Raw genomic sequence first — 16,267 nt, forward strand, 5'->3', positions numbered from 1 at the left:
CTAAATCGATTTAGTCAAGTTGGAGAGTTGGTCACCCGAAACCAATGACCATTTGTGAAAACTGGCCCACTTAGGTTGTATCTGTTTGGGTCGATTTTGGGATTGGTCAATTGGTTCAAAAGATTTAAACTTAATTAATTAAATTTAAATTTAAAAAATTACAGTTGCATATATACATATTATCTATGGTCTGGTCATTCAATTTTGGTATAATTAGCCAAAGTGAAACTGATCCAACCTGGTTGGGATGAGAAATTATTGAACCAAAGCTGATAAGAAACACTATAAAACTGACCAATTTGGGTCGAATTGATTGGGTTAGTCGGTTTCATTAGTTTGATGAACAACTCTTACTAAAATTAATTATTTTTATTTTTGTATGATAAAAAATTTATTAAAAATAGTATATAAAATATAAATAATTATTAATTATTTAAAAAGTTAAAAATATAAAACAATTGTATACTTTTACGTGTTTCTATTGTTTAACTTTCACTTAACAAATTTTGTGCATCGCACGAATCCCCCTAATTCCCAATGACAATATGAAGGCTTCCTTTGGAGCTTATATGTTTGTATCAATGCAGGAGAAACATACGGTCATGGGAATTAATTCCTCTGACATTTATGTTGCCATGGGCATCTCATCAATCCATACTATTGGGCCGGCCCAAAATTTGAAAAGAATGAACATTGATGTGGGAACGGTCCAAACTTAAAGAAGCATGCAAAATCTCTACTGTTTTCATTCCAACTCTCAAATGTATGTTGGGTCCAACACCCACTTTTCTCTCAAGTGGACAAATGTAAGAAGTTCATTTCTTACCTTTCCTCTTGGAGTGCTGAAAACATTTGACATTTGAAATCCAAGGTTCCAATTGTAGTGTTGAGAACATTTATGAGGAATCTCATTTGAAGCAACATTCAAAATGTCATTGGTTCTCAGCTGGGAATCACAACACTAAGTTCTTCGATCCATAATTATATTGAAGGTATGATTAATCCTTCTTCTTCTCTAATTTACTTACTTCGTCTCACCTAGATATCTATTCCTTCTCGAACAATATATTACCTATCCAAATTTTATCATCAATCCCGACAGAAGAAGAAATCACAAGGGCATTATTTGATATTGGTCAGCTGAAAGCACCTGGGCCTGATGGTGTTGCTTCTTTGTTCTACCAAAAGTGTTGATCACTAGTCCGTACGGGATGAACTGGTTTTGTTCATTCAAGATCTGTTTCTCAGTTCTCATAAAATCGGCTCCACTAATTCCACAAACGTTGGGCTCACGAATGCCGTTTACAAAATTGTTACGGAAGTGATGATTCATTGATTAAAACCCATCATCTCCCATCGCCTCACTCCCATGTAGTCTGTAGACCTCTCTCACTTTGAGATCACGGATATGCCGTTTAAAAAATGAGATATGGAGACTTTCTTCTCAAAATTGATCTCTCCAAGGCATAAGATTGAATGGAATGGAGCTTTGTACTTAAATGCTTACAGTTAAGAGGATGATTCTCTCCACAATTCTGTGAAATTATACATCAGTGTATGGCTTGCTCTTCCATGCAATTGATGTTGAATGGTGTGCCATGCTCCCATATTCACCCTCAAAGGGGATTGAGGCAATAATGCCCTTTTCTCCCCTTACCTTTTCAATTTATGCTTAGATGTGCTTTCACGCCTACTTACAAGTAGAATTGCGGAGGGGAATATCAAAGGCTTTAAGTTTGGAACGAGTGGTTGCACTCTCAATCATCTGTTTTGTACAGACAATATTCTAATCTTTGGAGGGCTTCTCCAACTGAGCTTGAAGAAATTAAGGACTGTCTAGATACTTTTTGTGGGTGGTTGGGTTTTCAGAAATGATGTATCTGTTTTAGCCCCATTGTTCATAGGTGATGTAGGAAAATTCTTGCTTTAATCATGGGTGTGAAGATCATGAACAAGATGGAAAAATATTTGTTTTTTTTTTTGTATTATTATCAACAGGGTTGTAAAGAGAATTGAAACCTCATTGTTGATAGAATTTCAAATAAATTACAAAGCTGGAAATCAAAGCTTATGTCACAAACAGGACGTGCAGTGCTTATTAAAAATGTTCTACAAGCAATTCCTAACTTCTTTCTCTCTACTTCTCTCATATCGAAAGATTATGTGTCAAGAATTAATTCTCTTTGTAGAGATTTTTTGTGGGATAGTGAAATCTATTTATATGAAAAGTTGGGATTCCATTAAGAGGCATAAAGAAATTGATGGTTTGGGCTTTAGTTAGGAATGTGACGGATATTAGCAAGACAATGATCATGAAACTTATTTGGCGTTTCCTAAAGGAGAGGGACAACCTATGGGTTCAAGTATTTATGGCAAAATACATGGAAGCAAAATGATTCTTTTTGGAGTATTAGAAAAGGGTACAAAACTTTGGGTGTGTGGGCTTCGATGCTACTGGGGAGAAATTTGATTAAGGTTTGAAGGAGGCCATTGGAAATGGATGGCAGGTTAATTTAAGTGATGACCCCAGGAATAAAGGATGGTTCAAATAGTTGGACCGTTTGACCCAGGGACCAGACCCCTGACTGGTTCGGTTTTAAAAATCTTGTTAAATTTAATTTTAATGGTACTACATCAAATATTAAGATAGGGGCTTGCTTGGTTGCCACTTGCCAGAGACTACCATGGTTCACTGATCATTGCTTGTTCCATGACTTTTTCCAGTTTGCTCACCAGTGGTGATTGAAGTGCTAGCGTTAAAGGAAAGTCTGAAACTAGGATTTCCATTTTCACCATGTTATCTTTGAGGGGGATGTTCTTATTGTCATAAACTCGCTGTTGGAGGTCTCAAAGAATACTCCTTAGCGTATAAACATCACGTTGCTGATTGCAGGGTTTTGTTACATCAAATTTCCTATGGTTCAGTGCAGTTCATTAAAAGATCTGGTAACCTTGTGGCGCACTCACTGGCCAGAAAAGCACCTACTCTTCCGTCCATCTATACCTGATCTGAAATATTTCTGCGTCAAGCTTTCCTAAATGATTGTATACTGAACATTTCTAATTAAATCTCATGCCATTTGGTGTTGAAAGAAAAACGTCCCACATAAGAGAGGAAAATAATCTACAATGGAAAGTGGGGTTGGGCGGTTACAATTTAAAATTAAAAAGAGTTGATTGATATTATATGAGAGAGGATTTTAGGATAAAGTATATATTAAGTTAATTAAGGAGAAAAAGAGAGAATTAAAGATTTTAGAGGCCACAAAAGCATCAACTCTCTCTCTCTCTCTTGCACCATGTTTCTTTTCTTTTCTTGCTTTTTTGAGGAGAAAATTAAAGAGGTCAAGATATAATTTACTCTTCAATTTTTCAATTCAATCTTAGCTTTCCTTTTTCTTTTGGGTTTTTTGTTGTCCCAAGTAAAGAAAATCGCTTTCTTTTATATTTCTTTTCTCCATTCTTCTATTTCCTTTTATACTGGTAAAATGGTAAAATCTTGTTCTAACAAGTGTGAGAACATGAGTTGAGTCTGATAGTGGCCATTTTGTATCCAAAAACAATAAAAATGTTTAAGGTAGAATCCTATCCAGTGTATCCCTCCCAAGACTCCAAATAGCTAAGAGCAACATTCGATAATGTCCCAATTTGCATTGTTATGAGACATAGAAAAGGAAAAATTAAGGCAATCAACCAAGAAAACCATGACCAACCATGCTTATAGCCTGCACTATCAAAAGGATTCTCTCTACATGACACGTTAGTTCACCTAACAATGCATTCATCCGGTACCGAATACTCTTACAAGGAGACTACATGAACTAATATGTCATGCGGGCAGAGCCCTACTGATGGCCTAAGGCCGACCATGGACAACTAAAATTTGGACTGAGCAACCTCATTACCAAGGTGATTTGAATTGCATTTCATTGTCAATAAAGGGATAAATCCCATTCTTTTTGGTGTTAGGCTAAATCCCATTTAATCAAAAGTTAATAATTGAAGATGAGACAAAGGATATATTTTTGGCTAAAATTAATGCCTTCAGTACATTGCAATAGGGATCAGAATGGACCAAGTGAATGGTTTAATTAAATAACTTGATGTTGTTTGATTTGATGTGGCTTGCATCAAGGAAGTAGTCAGATAACCTTACCAATTGGATAAGGCCGAGGTGGAAGGACGTTGTTTCTATCAATGAATTGGAAGTTGTTGTCAGTGATGACCACCCAAGGGATATCGGAGCAGCAGATGATGTTCCTCCACAAGAAGCTCTGAGCATTTTGTGTGGTAATGCATGCCAGGGGCTTGGCTTCGACCCGCTTGGTGAAGTAGTATATGGCGACAAGGAAGAACTTGTTTTGTTCGGCCATGGTAGGGAAGGCCCCAAGCATATCCATCCCCTACTAAGTGAAGGGACACAAGCTAGGGATTAGTGTGAACGGGAATGTTGGCTGGTGATGTGGATTGGAGTGCCTCTAACAATGACCACATTTCCAGACAAGCTGGGCCGCATCCTACTTCATTGTGGCCAGAAGTACCCTTGCCAGAGTGCTTTGTATGCAGGGTCCGTGCACTGGGGTGGTCTCTGCAGATGCTTTCGTGTATCTTCCTGAGGACATAATCGGCTTTAGTCGGAGGGAGACACCTTAGGTAAAGGAGAGTGTGCAATTTGCGATAGAGCTGACCATGGACGAGGCAGTGCTGATTTGATCTGTGAGTGAGTTTTTGGATTTCATTCAATACCCAGGTCCATCCATTCGATACCTTAGGTAAGGGAGACGCCTTGCAGGTACTACATGATCGAGTTCATCCATGATGGTTCTTGCTGCACTAGGTGGAAAACCATAACTATTTCAGAGATGCTGGGATGTGCTAAGGTGTCCAACCGAACTGTGGTCCCAAGGTCCATCTATGGTGAGCTTGCGAGCTTGGATAGGGTGTCGGCACGGACATTTTCAGCCCAGGGTATTTGTTGTATGGTAAAATGCTCAAACTAGCTTGTGAGCTGTTGCACCTTCTACAGATAGCTTTCCATGACAAGTTCTTGTGCTTCGAACTATCCAGTGACTTGGTTTACTACCACTTGGGAGTCGTTGATGACTTCGATTCGCTTTGTTCTTACATCCTATGCGAGCCGAACTCTGATGCTTCATTTTTTGATGCTTTGAACTCGAACCGTAGTGCTTGCTTGAGAACAACATCATTCGATATGAGGAGTATGAAACCGGCACCGCTCCCTTGCTAGTAGGATGATCCGTTGACGTGGAGTGTCCAAACTGGGGGGCCTTCAGCTGGATCTTGGACCGAGAAAGTGCATTTTGCCAAGAAATCAGATAGGGCTTGGGCTTTGATGGCAGGTTGAAGAGCATAATCGTTGTCAAACTCACGAAACTCTACGCTCCACTTGATAAGTTGGATAAACGTTTTCGACCTCTATAGTATTTGCTTTAGTGGTTGGTCGGTTAGAACTCGGATGTTGTGTGCTTGAAAGTAGGGCTTGAGCTTCCATGTCGAGGTGACAAGGGCCAGGGTGACCTTCTCTATGTTTGAGTACCGCATCTCTGCATCTGTGAGGACCTTACTGGTATACTTGAGACCAAAGGCATCATCTTATAACACTAGAGACCGTGGTCCATGATGAAGGCGATCATCTCCTGGTCGTCTGGGTGTATTTGGATCTGATTATAGCTAGAGAAGGCATCCATAAAATTCAAGAGCTCATGCGTTGCCGTTGCATCGATGAGCTAGTCTATCCTCGGTAGGGGAAAGCTGTCCATCACTTCTCGGATGGAGCTGGCGTCTAACAACTTCAGCACTTCTTTATTAATTGCCTACCATCGTTTAAAGGTTAAGCTCCTATTCTTCAACTTCACAAGTCGGAAGCGCAGGTCGGTGATGAGCCAATGGATTATGACCTTGGGATCTATCCCTGGCATATTAGCTATTGACCATGCGAATACAACAACATTAGTCCTTAGAAACTGGACATTGTTGTCCCAGAGACTATCTTCTAGGAGAGATCCTATCTGGACGGTTTTCTCTATCACAATCAAAGAGGGGTACTTGGACGAGGTGTTCAACGGGTTGGCTGTGTTGTGTACATATCTCATCCTTGAGGTCCATGTTCTCTATGACGAATGCTTCATTGGCGTGAGGTCTTCCTCTACAATTCGTCACATAACACTACCTTGTGGAACCGAATTCTCTATGGTGAAAGCTTCATTGTATACATATCAGAATGTATTTTATCAAAATTTCATATCATTAGCCCACTCTGAGAACCAAATTCTCATAGTTTTTTGCTAACTACTCAAATTGGCTAGACTAGTTCTTACCGATTTGAGTTTTGGTTCAAATATGGTTTGATTTAATCCAAGGGTTGAACCTAGTGCTCTTATACCATTGTTGAAAGGGTTAGGATCCATCATATGGATGGCTGGACCATGTTAGATGGCTTGTTGAAATTTCAAAAATTTCCTAATCCTTCTGGGAATCCAATTTCCTATGTTTTGAAAAACTTCATTTTAAAGGATCGGTCTTACACTGAATCAGACCAAATTTGAAACCAATCAAAGAGCAAAATGTATACCTGATAAGGATACCACAAGCATAGATCCCAAGGTGCAAGTTCACGTCCAAATCAGTCCTAAAACTAGCCTCCACTGAAGATGGCACAATGTGTAGGTGAAGTTGATTCAACAACATAGTTTTCAGCAAAATTGCAACCCAATTGCTTGGATCGAACTAGGGAAGGTGAGCCTGAAGTTTCTCTAGATTTTTCTTGCAAAAATCAAAAGAAAACTGATCTCTATCAGTCCTTGAAAGCCAAGGTCGTGATAGGGTTTCTTGGAAGACAAAAGAGAAGAAGAGAGAACAAGAGATAGTGGTGTTCTAGTATACTTCACCCTCTTCTTCTTTTTTTCACTTTATGGAACACTTCTCCTAATCAAATTAGGAGATTATCCAAATCTAATTTGGATTTGTACTCTATTAAGAGATAAGCCTTATCCCCTTAAGAGGATGGGTGCTCCATACCCATTTTCAAACCCAGATTCAACCCAGAGCACATGACACCTTACAACTTACATAATCTTGTTAATTATGGGCCTTATGCCCATTAGTTATAACGCTCACGACTCAAGGGTGTTGCATGGCCAACGTAGGCCTGATTTGTATGGCATGGGACCCCACAATGATTTCACATAAGTCCACATGTGTTCGGCCTAGCCTCTGTGAAAATTCATGGCCGAATTCACTGTTAAACGCAATGAACCCCTGAGTACATCACTATGGGCCCAAAATTTACACTTAAATGATCATTGAATTCAACCATCCTATGAAGACCCAAGGATAATGGACTTAAGTAAGATAAATCCCATCAGGTAATCAGCCTTTAATGGTCTCTTACACTTAACCTCTCGGCCTATAACGATCAAACACTATTCAACAGGGAAGGACCTGTCCCATGGCTGCAAAATGTAGTGTCACACTCTCTGCTCGGATGGATCCTATGAATTTGAACCTTTTGCAAACATTTTTCATAAAACATAATACACACACACAGATATATATATATATATATATATATATATATATATATATATATATATATATATATATCATATAAATATATTTTGCAAAATCAACAAACACATTTGAAATCCACTACCGGTAGTTTTGGTTTCCATCAGAGAGTATGTAAGCCCTATCACTCACTTTGTCCAACAAAGGGGTTGTTCCTATCACTATGATCACCCACTTAGATGAATTATCAAACTACCACAACATACCCAGGTTTTGACCGTCAATGGATCTCACTGATTGGCATATCAAAGACAACCCAATCCAACACCTAGTGTAGTACCATAATCAAGTTTATGGGTTATATGTAATTTTCCAGTTTTTTCCATCAATCTCCAAGGTCAAGGGCATAACTAGAAAATGGTATGCATTCAATATTTCAACCAAACACACATTGCATGTGCTTTGGGTCTAAGCCTAGCAGCTGAGACAAACTGTCACAACTTCTTTAGCAGCACATCAATGTCAGCCTTAGTAGGATAAACTCCCCAAGTCTATCCGACGGCTTAGAACATTCTAAACAAACACGAGTCTCATAACTGTCCACTTTAAGAGGTAATTTTATAAAAACATACCAATATCAACATGAAACAATAATGTACTTTTATTCATTTACAATAAATGTATCTGTACATCAATCTAATTAGAGCTATGGGCATACACTGTCTAACAATCACTAGGGTGTCATCGTGCAGTACTTGCACCCCTCTGAGGTCGTCATTAGTGAAGGTGATAGGGGTGTCATGCTTCAACTTCTTTACCTCCCTGTTATCGATAGTCGGGGTGTAGGCCTCCTGGGCCGAGCTACTCTCTCCTCCTAAACCCATCCTACCTGAGATGATGAAGATGACACCGAACGGAGGGGTGTGGCCTTGGAAACTCTTAGTCTCGTGGTTGTGGTCTTGGTGGAAGTCACAGTGTTTGTTCTGAATCCTCTTGTTGCCTTGTGATTTCATCTTTTTTGGCCATCTAACATACTACGGTAATGGATTTGCATCAGAACCTTGGTCTGCTACGTGTTGGGTGAAGTGAAGTGGCGATACGTCGGTGGTAGGGTCCTTTATCTGCGGTCTCCACGGTGGTTTGGCCTCTTATTGTCATGGTCTACCTTTTTGTTGTCCCTATCCCAACACTTTTGGTTTTGTCGAGCTTCCTCCTCTTGCCTACGCAGTGCCTGGGCTTTCTCGACGTTCATGTATTTCTATGCGTGTGTCATGAGTATGGTCAGGGTTGTTGATGGGTTCTTTCCCAAATAGAAGTTGAATCTATACAAGTATAGTCCGTTTACTATGGCTGCTACGACTATTGACTAATCTAGACATTGGACTTAGAGGGATTCTGTGTTGAACCTTGCTAGGTAATCCCTCAACATTTCCCCTTCCTTCTACTGTACTTGCATGAGGCTGGTTGAGGTCTTCCAATGTCTGTTCCTGGTGGTGAATTGTGCTAGGAACCGGTTCTCGAATTGTTCCCATGTGAAGATAGAGTGGAGTGAAAGGGCATCGTACCATGTCTAGGCCACACCCTGGAGGGTTGCAACAAAGGCTTTGCGCATGAGGTCTTCAAACGATCCGTAGAGTATCATCAGTGCTTTGAACCCATCAAGGAGATCACTCGGGTCCGTGGTTCCATCATACATTTCGAACTGCGGGTGTTGCCACGCGGGAGGAGAAAGCTCGTCCGTGATCTCTTGTGTGAGCACTGGCTCTTTGGTTGGGGTCAGCTCTGCTAGTTTGTTCGTCGGAGGGGCTACATTGTGGTATGCTTGGTTGCACTCCAGCTCATCCAACCTCTCTTGTAGGCTTTGGATTTTTGCATTCCAGCCCATCGGTTCGAGGTTTGTTGATTTTTCTACTATGAGTGCTGCTCGTCGGTCTCAGACTAGACTCGGACAATGAGATCAGAGACTGGTGTGAGTGTTGGCTAAGTCGCTCTTTAGTGGCGAGACTGGTGCCGGTGTGGTGGGACTGACCGTGAACGTCATTGGCTCAGGTCTCTGGTTGGGAGTTGGACTTTCGAGATGGTTGGGGCTGCTCACGTTTTGGTCTAGTCTTCTGCCAGTCTATAGGGTGCCTTTTAGGGTTCTTTGTCTAAGGATCGGTCATCGTGGGCACCAACATGGTGGGGAGAGCGGTTAAAGAGGCTTGTGCTGGTTGTTCCAATGTTTCCATCATGGTGACGAAGTGGTCAACCTTCTACTACAAGGTGTTGAACTGGGCAGGGTTGACCTGTGCTTGTGGTTGAGCTTCCTATGGCAGGGAGATACATAGTGAGCAGGATCCCCGAGATGGGGAGTGGGCCCCAGAGTGATCTAAGGTGTTCTTTGGCATGGTTGTCTACAGTGCATGATAAGAGATGAAGTAGGGAATAGGATTTTTGTGTGTGTCCCACAGATGATGCTAATCTGATGTTGTCTGATCCGAGCTAGCTCGAACCGAGGATGCAATCAGATAGTCTTGCTAGTTGGACGAGGCTGAGGTGGAAGGGTGAAGGCGTGCACCTAGGTGATTTGCAAGCACAAGGAAAGCCAAAGGCTTGAGGAACTGTTCCACGGGTAGGCACTCCGATGCTCAAGTAAGTTAGAAAGATGGGAAGTCAGTCGGAACAAGCTAAAGAGAATAGGATTGTCCGAACCGAGATGAATACAACGGGTGTTGAAGTGAGTCGAGAGTCAAAAGTCCTTTATCTTGAAGGGGAGGTGCCTATATATAGTTGAACATCCGTGTCATAATCGGATTAGGTCTGTAAGGTTATCGGGATTAGGTTACCTATCGAGTTGCTTAGAAGTCTCCCCTTTCCTCGACGGAATATGTTTCCTTATCCACGTGAAACTTTTCTCCTTGGTCCATCCATATGTGATACGACTGCTTTGGACTGTACTGTGACATGGTCCGAAGTATTTAGCCACAGAGACTCACAAATGACATTATGAACAAACTTTTTCTAGATTGTTTTTCTATGTTCGTTGATGATCTTTCATAGGTCTTATCATATGGGCATTTAACATCGAAGGATGGATCAGAATCAGATTAGTTGGATAGAATGTGCAATGTTATTGGGCTGGTTCGCTATGACCTTATCTTATCTGAATTAGGACTCAAATAATTTCGTTCTATGATTTAAACGGCCCGTCATTTAACAATGAACATACCACCAAACAGACTTGAATGACAGAAGAGGATTGATGTAGTGGACCCCATCCCCATGTAATCGGGAGAAGACTTAATTGTGTTGCGTATAACCCTGCAAATAGCCCATCTTCTATCTGTCTGTCTAGTATGTACGTAGTGTGTGGTTGAGCTCCATCATAAATAGGGTTGCAACTTGGGTTAGGAGAGGTTGAGCATTTGTTAAATTTTGAATGGTTCAACGTTGGACTGCAATTTGGGCTGAGTTAGCCTGAGCCCAATCCCGTATAAAAATGTGAGGATGGGTCAGGTCGGACTGGAGTTTATGTTAGAATTTGGGTTTAAAGAGTGTGAACCTGTTCTAACTTCGGTTTAGGTTAGGGTTGAGCCTTTGACTCATCTGATCCTGACTTAGCTTCATATTCATATGTAATCATTTGTATATATATATATATATATATATATATATATATATATGCATTATATGTCAACTATGCATAGATAAATGTGTGTATGTAAGTCAAGTTGTCAACAATTTTGAGTTACGGAAAATTTTTTCAAAAACATGGTAATGCTAAAGATGAATTGGCCTTAACCCTTTAGTATAGGAAATAAGTCTAGGAAATAAGATCATTTTGCAAAAGGAAGCAAGGTTCAAAAAATCATTACATATCGGGAGTATCACAATATGTCCCTATAGAGGATGTATCGGGGTTTTGATCAGTTCAGGGGGTGGAGGAACCTTAAACCGATCCGCTTGAATCAGATTTGAAAAAAAGTAAAAAAAAAAAAACAATACCAATATTGCCTAATATGCCCCTACCGGGTTAGGGTCGATGGTTCTGTTGCTCAAATTGAGTTAGAGAGTTGACCTCAACCCATCCTAACCAGGCCCAACCCCTAGGTCTGAGCATAGCGTAATGAAAAATAGTGTTTTCAACCCATGGTCAAACCAGCTAATTGAATTTGTTGTTCCACCACCCAGCCATATTTATGGGTCTGTTTCACCCTTGAACCATTAACCTGCAAAAACCTGTTGATTCGGTCAATAATCCAATAACTTGGTCGGTTGAATTGCTTAACCGTTTGAGCCAATTAGTAGCCATCGTTTAAATTTATTTTATTTTTGTAGTTTAGCCATTTCCATCATTTATCAAGAATAATTCTCATTATCATATCTATATTTATTTAATACGATGAATATATAAATATTTGAAGCATATTCAATTTTCTTTTTTGTAATTTTGTATATTTTCTATTTCCACATCGTTATAAAAATATTAAGTGAAATTCTTCAAATTGGGCAATGAGAAAATAGGATTTTTGTAGAGGACCCCATATAATTGGGGAAATGCTTAGTTGTGTTGAGTATAATAACCCTGCATATACCCCATCCCTTTATCAGTCTGGTGTGGTTGGTTTCTACCATCAATATATAGGGGTGCACTTTGGGTCAGGTTAGGTTGACCATTTGTTAAATTTTAATGGATTTGAGCATAACATAATTGAAATCAGTATTGTTAAATTTTATTAATTTTCTTTATTTTTTTTTGTTATTTAATTTGTGACATCACCAGACTTACCTATTTGACTTAGATGGGTTGAATCACTTACCTGCCACCTTAGAGGGACAACATTTAGGCACTGGAACTTTGTTTTGGACAAGGGCTCCTTGAAGAGTTGAACTTGGAGATTTTAAGCTTTTTTCCCTTGACCCACTAAAAGGGTTGAAGATGAAAGTAAAATTAAAATTTCCCATTTCAGACCTTATGAGCCAATAACAACAAATATCAAAGTTGATGAAGGTGAGCATTTGAAAGCACAAATGGTTCTCAAAGGCGTTCTCAAAGATGAACTTTGTTGAGAGAAACATTCAAGAATTTGGTTTTAGAAAAATTAAGTCAAAAGGGGAAAATGGTCATATAAAATAAAATTTAAGGGTATATTAAAGATTTTAGAAATATTTAACAAAATAGTCCATAAAATTAACCCACCAAATGCTAACGGCAGGGGCAAAATGTTAGAATCCAGAAGTTATGGGGGACTTTGTTGGGAAACAATGTTGAGAGGCTAAGCATCAGTGCCCCCTAGTGCCCAAACCATTTCGAGTTGGATCGGCCTGGCCCGAAGCCCAAAGCCTAAAGCAGTGTAAAATGTTAATTTGGGCCGGCCAACCCAAGTTGCACCCCTAGTCCACTAAGGGGTGGACCGTATTTATGTTAAGATGGAATCATACCCGACCCATTTCCACTCTTGGGCCCCAACATCTCTACGTGAAATCCAAATTATTTTCTAGCCATCCAAAAGGAGCTGCCAGAGTTAGATGAGATAGTACGTGGGAGTGAGAAAGTTAGAGAGAGAAAGAGAGGGAGAGATGATCCCTACAACGTGACAAAAGCGATATGGGGTGGGAAAGATGGTCCCCAGCGATCTTTCGCTGTCCCTACCTATTGATTGCACATTGTACGACCAGATCTCCTTCCGATCTCCTGTTCCCTGTCCTTTCCCCATCTTCATCTTGGAGGTGGATACATTGCTGGCATGCACAACTACCTTCATTTCATTTCCATGCCCGGGATTTCGACGCGGAATTAGACCCCCTGAGTCTGACTCCCCCTCCCACACACACTGACACATACACATATTTCTTCTTTCGGAAATCTCTAAAAAATCATGATTCCGCTCCCAAAATCTGCCTCGCCATTTATATCGCCTATTCCCAATGAATTCCTCCCATTTCTGGATAAGCAATCAGCCAGTCACACACACGCAATAGTTGATGGTCTTCGTTTGGTAATTGATAGTTATTCTCTCACCCTTTTCTTTTCCTCCCACTGTTGATGATCTTCCGACGGGAGCGCGCGGTACCACGGAACAAGCCCTGTGATCCCCAGCTTGTTTGTTGTTCATTGGTTTAAACTCTTGCTGACCCAGCGAGTGGTCGACAATGTATCGCTCACCCCGTTTCTTCAACGCGATCGCGCTCCCGCTGGATCCTCACTCGTTTATAAAAAGTCTAATGGGAAATGGGAAGTGGGAACTGAACCCCATCCATCTTTCGGTGATTCCATTCCACGTGATTTACAGAAACTGAAGTGATTTCTGCTTTTCTGTTGCCCAAATTTTTAAGCCAATGAGTGGTGGACATAGGGGATCTCACCGTGGGAGCATCCTCTTTTAATCATCTTTAGATTTTGCTTTCCCAAACGGCTTCACGTCATTGCCACAACTTTTCATCATATTAAATAATTACAAATTCTTTATTTGAAATTTTGATTTCCATTTATTAGTAATTCTATATATTTTTTTATATTTTTCAAAATTTTGGAGGGGGTGAAAATAATATATGATGAATCAATTTTGATTTCCATTTATTACCTCATCATTTGGTCTGTTTCCAAGTGGCCAATGACTCAGAGGCCGAAGTGGAGAACTATTGCTAGATGAGGACTTGGATGCCGAATTGGGCAGGTTAGCTGTCGAACTGACTGGGTCGAGCTGGATTGATTGTTGAGCTTCGTAGTTCTTTAGGGACCTGCAATGAATCAATGTCAGAGGACCCGGGGTGGCTAACCCGGCAAGGTCGCTCCAATGCTTAAATCAGTGCTCTCATATCATTGGGGTTGGTGCCTTTATATAGGCATTGTTTGGCGTGGGCTTCACGCATCATATCCAAGATTTCCGAGTCATCTAAGTGGTCCGAGATTCCCTGAGGCAACCATCATGCATGTTAATCACCCACCAGATCGTTCGACACGTGGGCCAACTTCCAAGAATCGTGGGAGTGTTAGGATATGCATGTTGAATTTGTCGTCGAGCATGTCTCGCAGGTCGCAAGGTCGGGCTAGGGCCAGGCCACCAGGTCGTGCCTGTGCCAGGCTGCCAGGTCGCGCAAGTGTCAGACTGCCAGTTCGCGCCAGGGCTAGGTCGCGCCTGTGTTAGGCGACCAGCTCGCGCCTGTGCCAAGCTGCTAGTTCGCACCAAGGCCAGACTGCCATATGGGACTCCATCGACTTAACTAAGGCAAATTGTTACTAAAGTGGTTCCGAGTATCACCTAGTTGTTCCCAGGTGCTATGTGTCACAATATCATTGGAGGGCCAAATCCGCCCTCATCAATATATATTTATTTTTATAATAAAGCTTTTTTTAAGAAAACCATATGAGTTGCGAAATTTTGGTCTTGTTATAAAGTGCACCTTTAACTATAAATATTGCACCATAAGCAATATGACGTTGTCCCCCATTACAGCATTGGTTTTGTAACTGTGGAAAAGGTGCAACGTTATAGAGCTAGGTATAAACCAATTACAAGATTCCAATCCAACGGTCTTTGTTTTTTTCATATGTAGGACCCACTTCTAAAAGATTAGAGCTTCTAGAGCATAATTATTACTTAGTAATTTAATTGGGCATCCCCAACAGAGCTCCAATCTATGCGGGAAAGTAGAGGTACTTGTGATTAAAAGGCTAAGATTTGTTTATAAACATCAAAACATAAATGAACGGACCTGATTTGCCACCTGGTAAAACGCAAACAATAAAATTAATATTTTAATTTTTAATAATCTCTCAACCTCTACTTAGTGTTATAGAAAGTTCCTCCACTACTTACTGTCTCCCTTTGACCACAGGAAAAAAAAGACATCATTATGACACGTGTAGCAGGCAAATTCTTACACGTGGCCATCACCTAACGCTCCTCAGAGTCGCACATTTCCTTCGACCCTATAAGCCAAAGCACATGCAACACGTGTATCAACTAGCCGTTGCAAGGCCCCCTTTTCCTATAAAAAAACCAAAAATAAAAAACTGATGTTGGGAAAAAAAAAATATCCGTTGCTGATGACCCTACCGCTGATTAATCTATCCATCCCTTGGACGGTTTCAGATGCTTTATCTTTTTCTTTTCCTTATTTCTTTAAATTTTAAAGTTTAAGATACACCAAGTGGTCGGTAATCGGTAAATGTGAAATGGGTCGGATCATGTGTGTCCGTACCCGAATAAACCCGGATTACAAGTTATTGATTACTTGGATATTTCGTTTTTCCAAAGAATAGGCGACCCGTCGGTACCGACTCAAAAATGTTAATCAAGAACTCGAGATATCTGCTTTTGAAAAAAAAAAAAAATCATATTCAGCGGGTCTAATTCAACTATTTTGCCCTGTTTTTCCCTTTGTTTGGACGTGAAAGGGTAGGAAAAAGGTCAATTTTAGATGTTTCTGAGTCCCTTCTAAGTAGAAGAAAGTCAGTCTAAGAAAAAAAATTATTATCGAGGTTGTTCAGCCGTCAGCGCGATCATCGCTATGTAAGTGTGTAATATGGGTTGGAAGTGTTGGAAACCCGATCCCATTAATATCCGAGTTTGAATAAAATATACATATATGCTTGCCTTGATTTCGGTTCAATTCATAAAAGACGACCCAACCCGTGACCTGATAGGGTCCAATCTAAAAAAAAGGGGCTCCCCTATCTAGTGATCCGAACCTGAAGACCATCTGCCATGGTCACTGTTAGGCCACCTATTTTCAAACCCGTGTTAGATCTGGGCAA

The sequence above is a fragment of the Nelumbo nucifera genome, chromosome 6 (assembly GCF_055504915.1).
Source record: "Nelumbo nucifera cultivar China Antique chromosome 6, China Antique-T2T, whole genome shotgun sequence".
In the NCBI taxonomy this organism is placed as follows: Eukaryota; Viridiplantae; Streptophyta; class Magnoliopsida; order Proteales; family Nelumbonaceae; genus Nelumbo; species Nelumbo nucifera.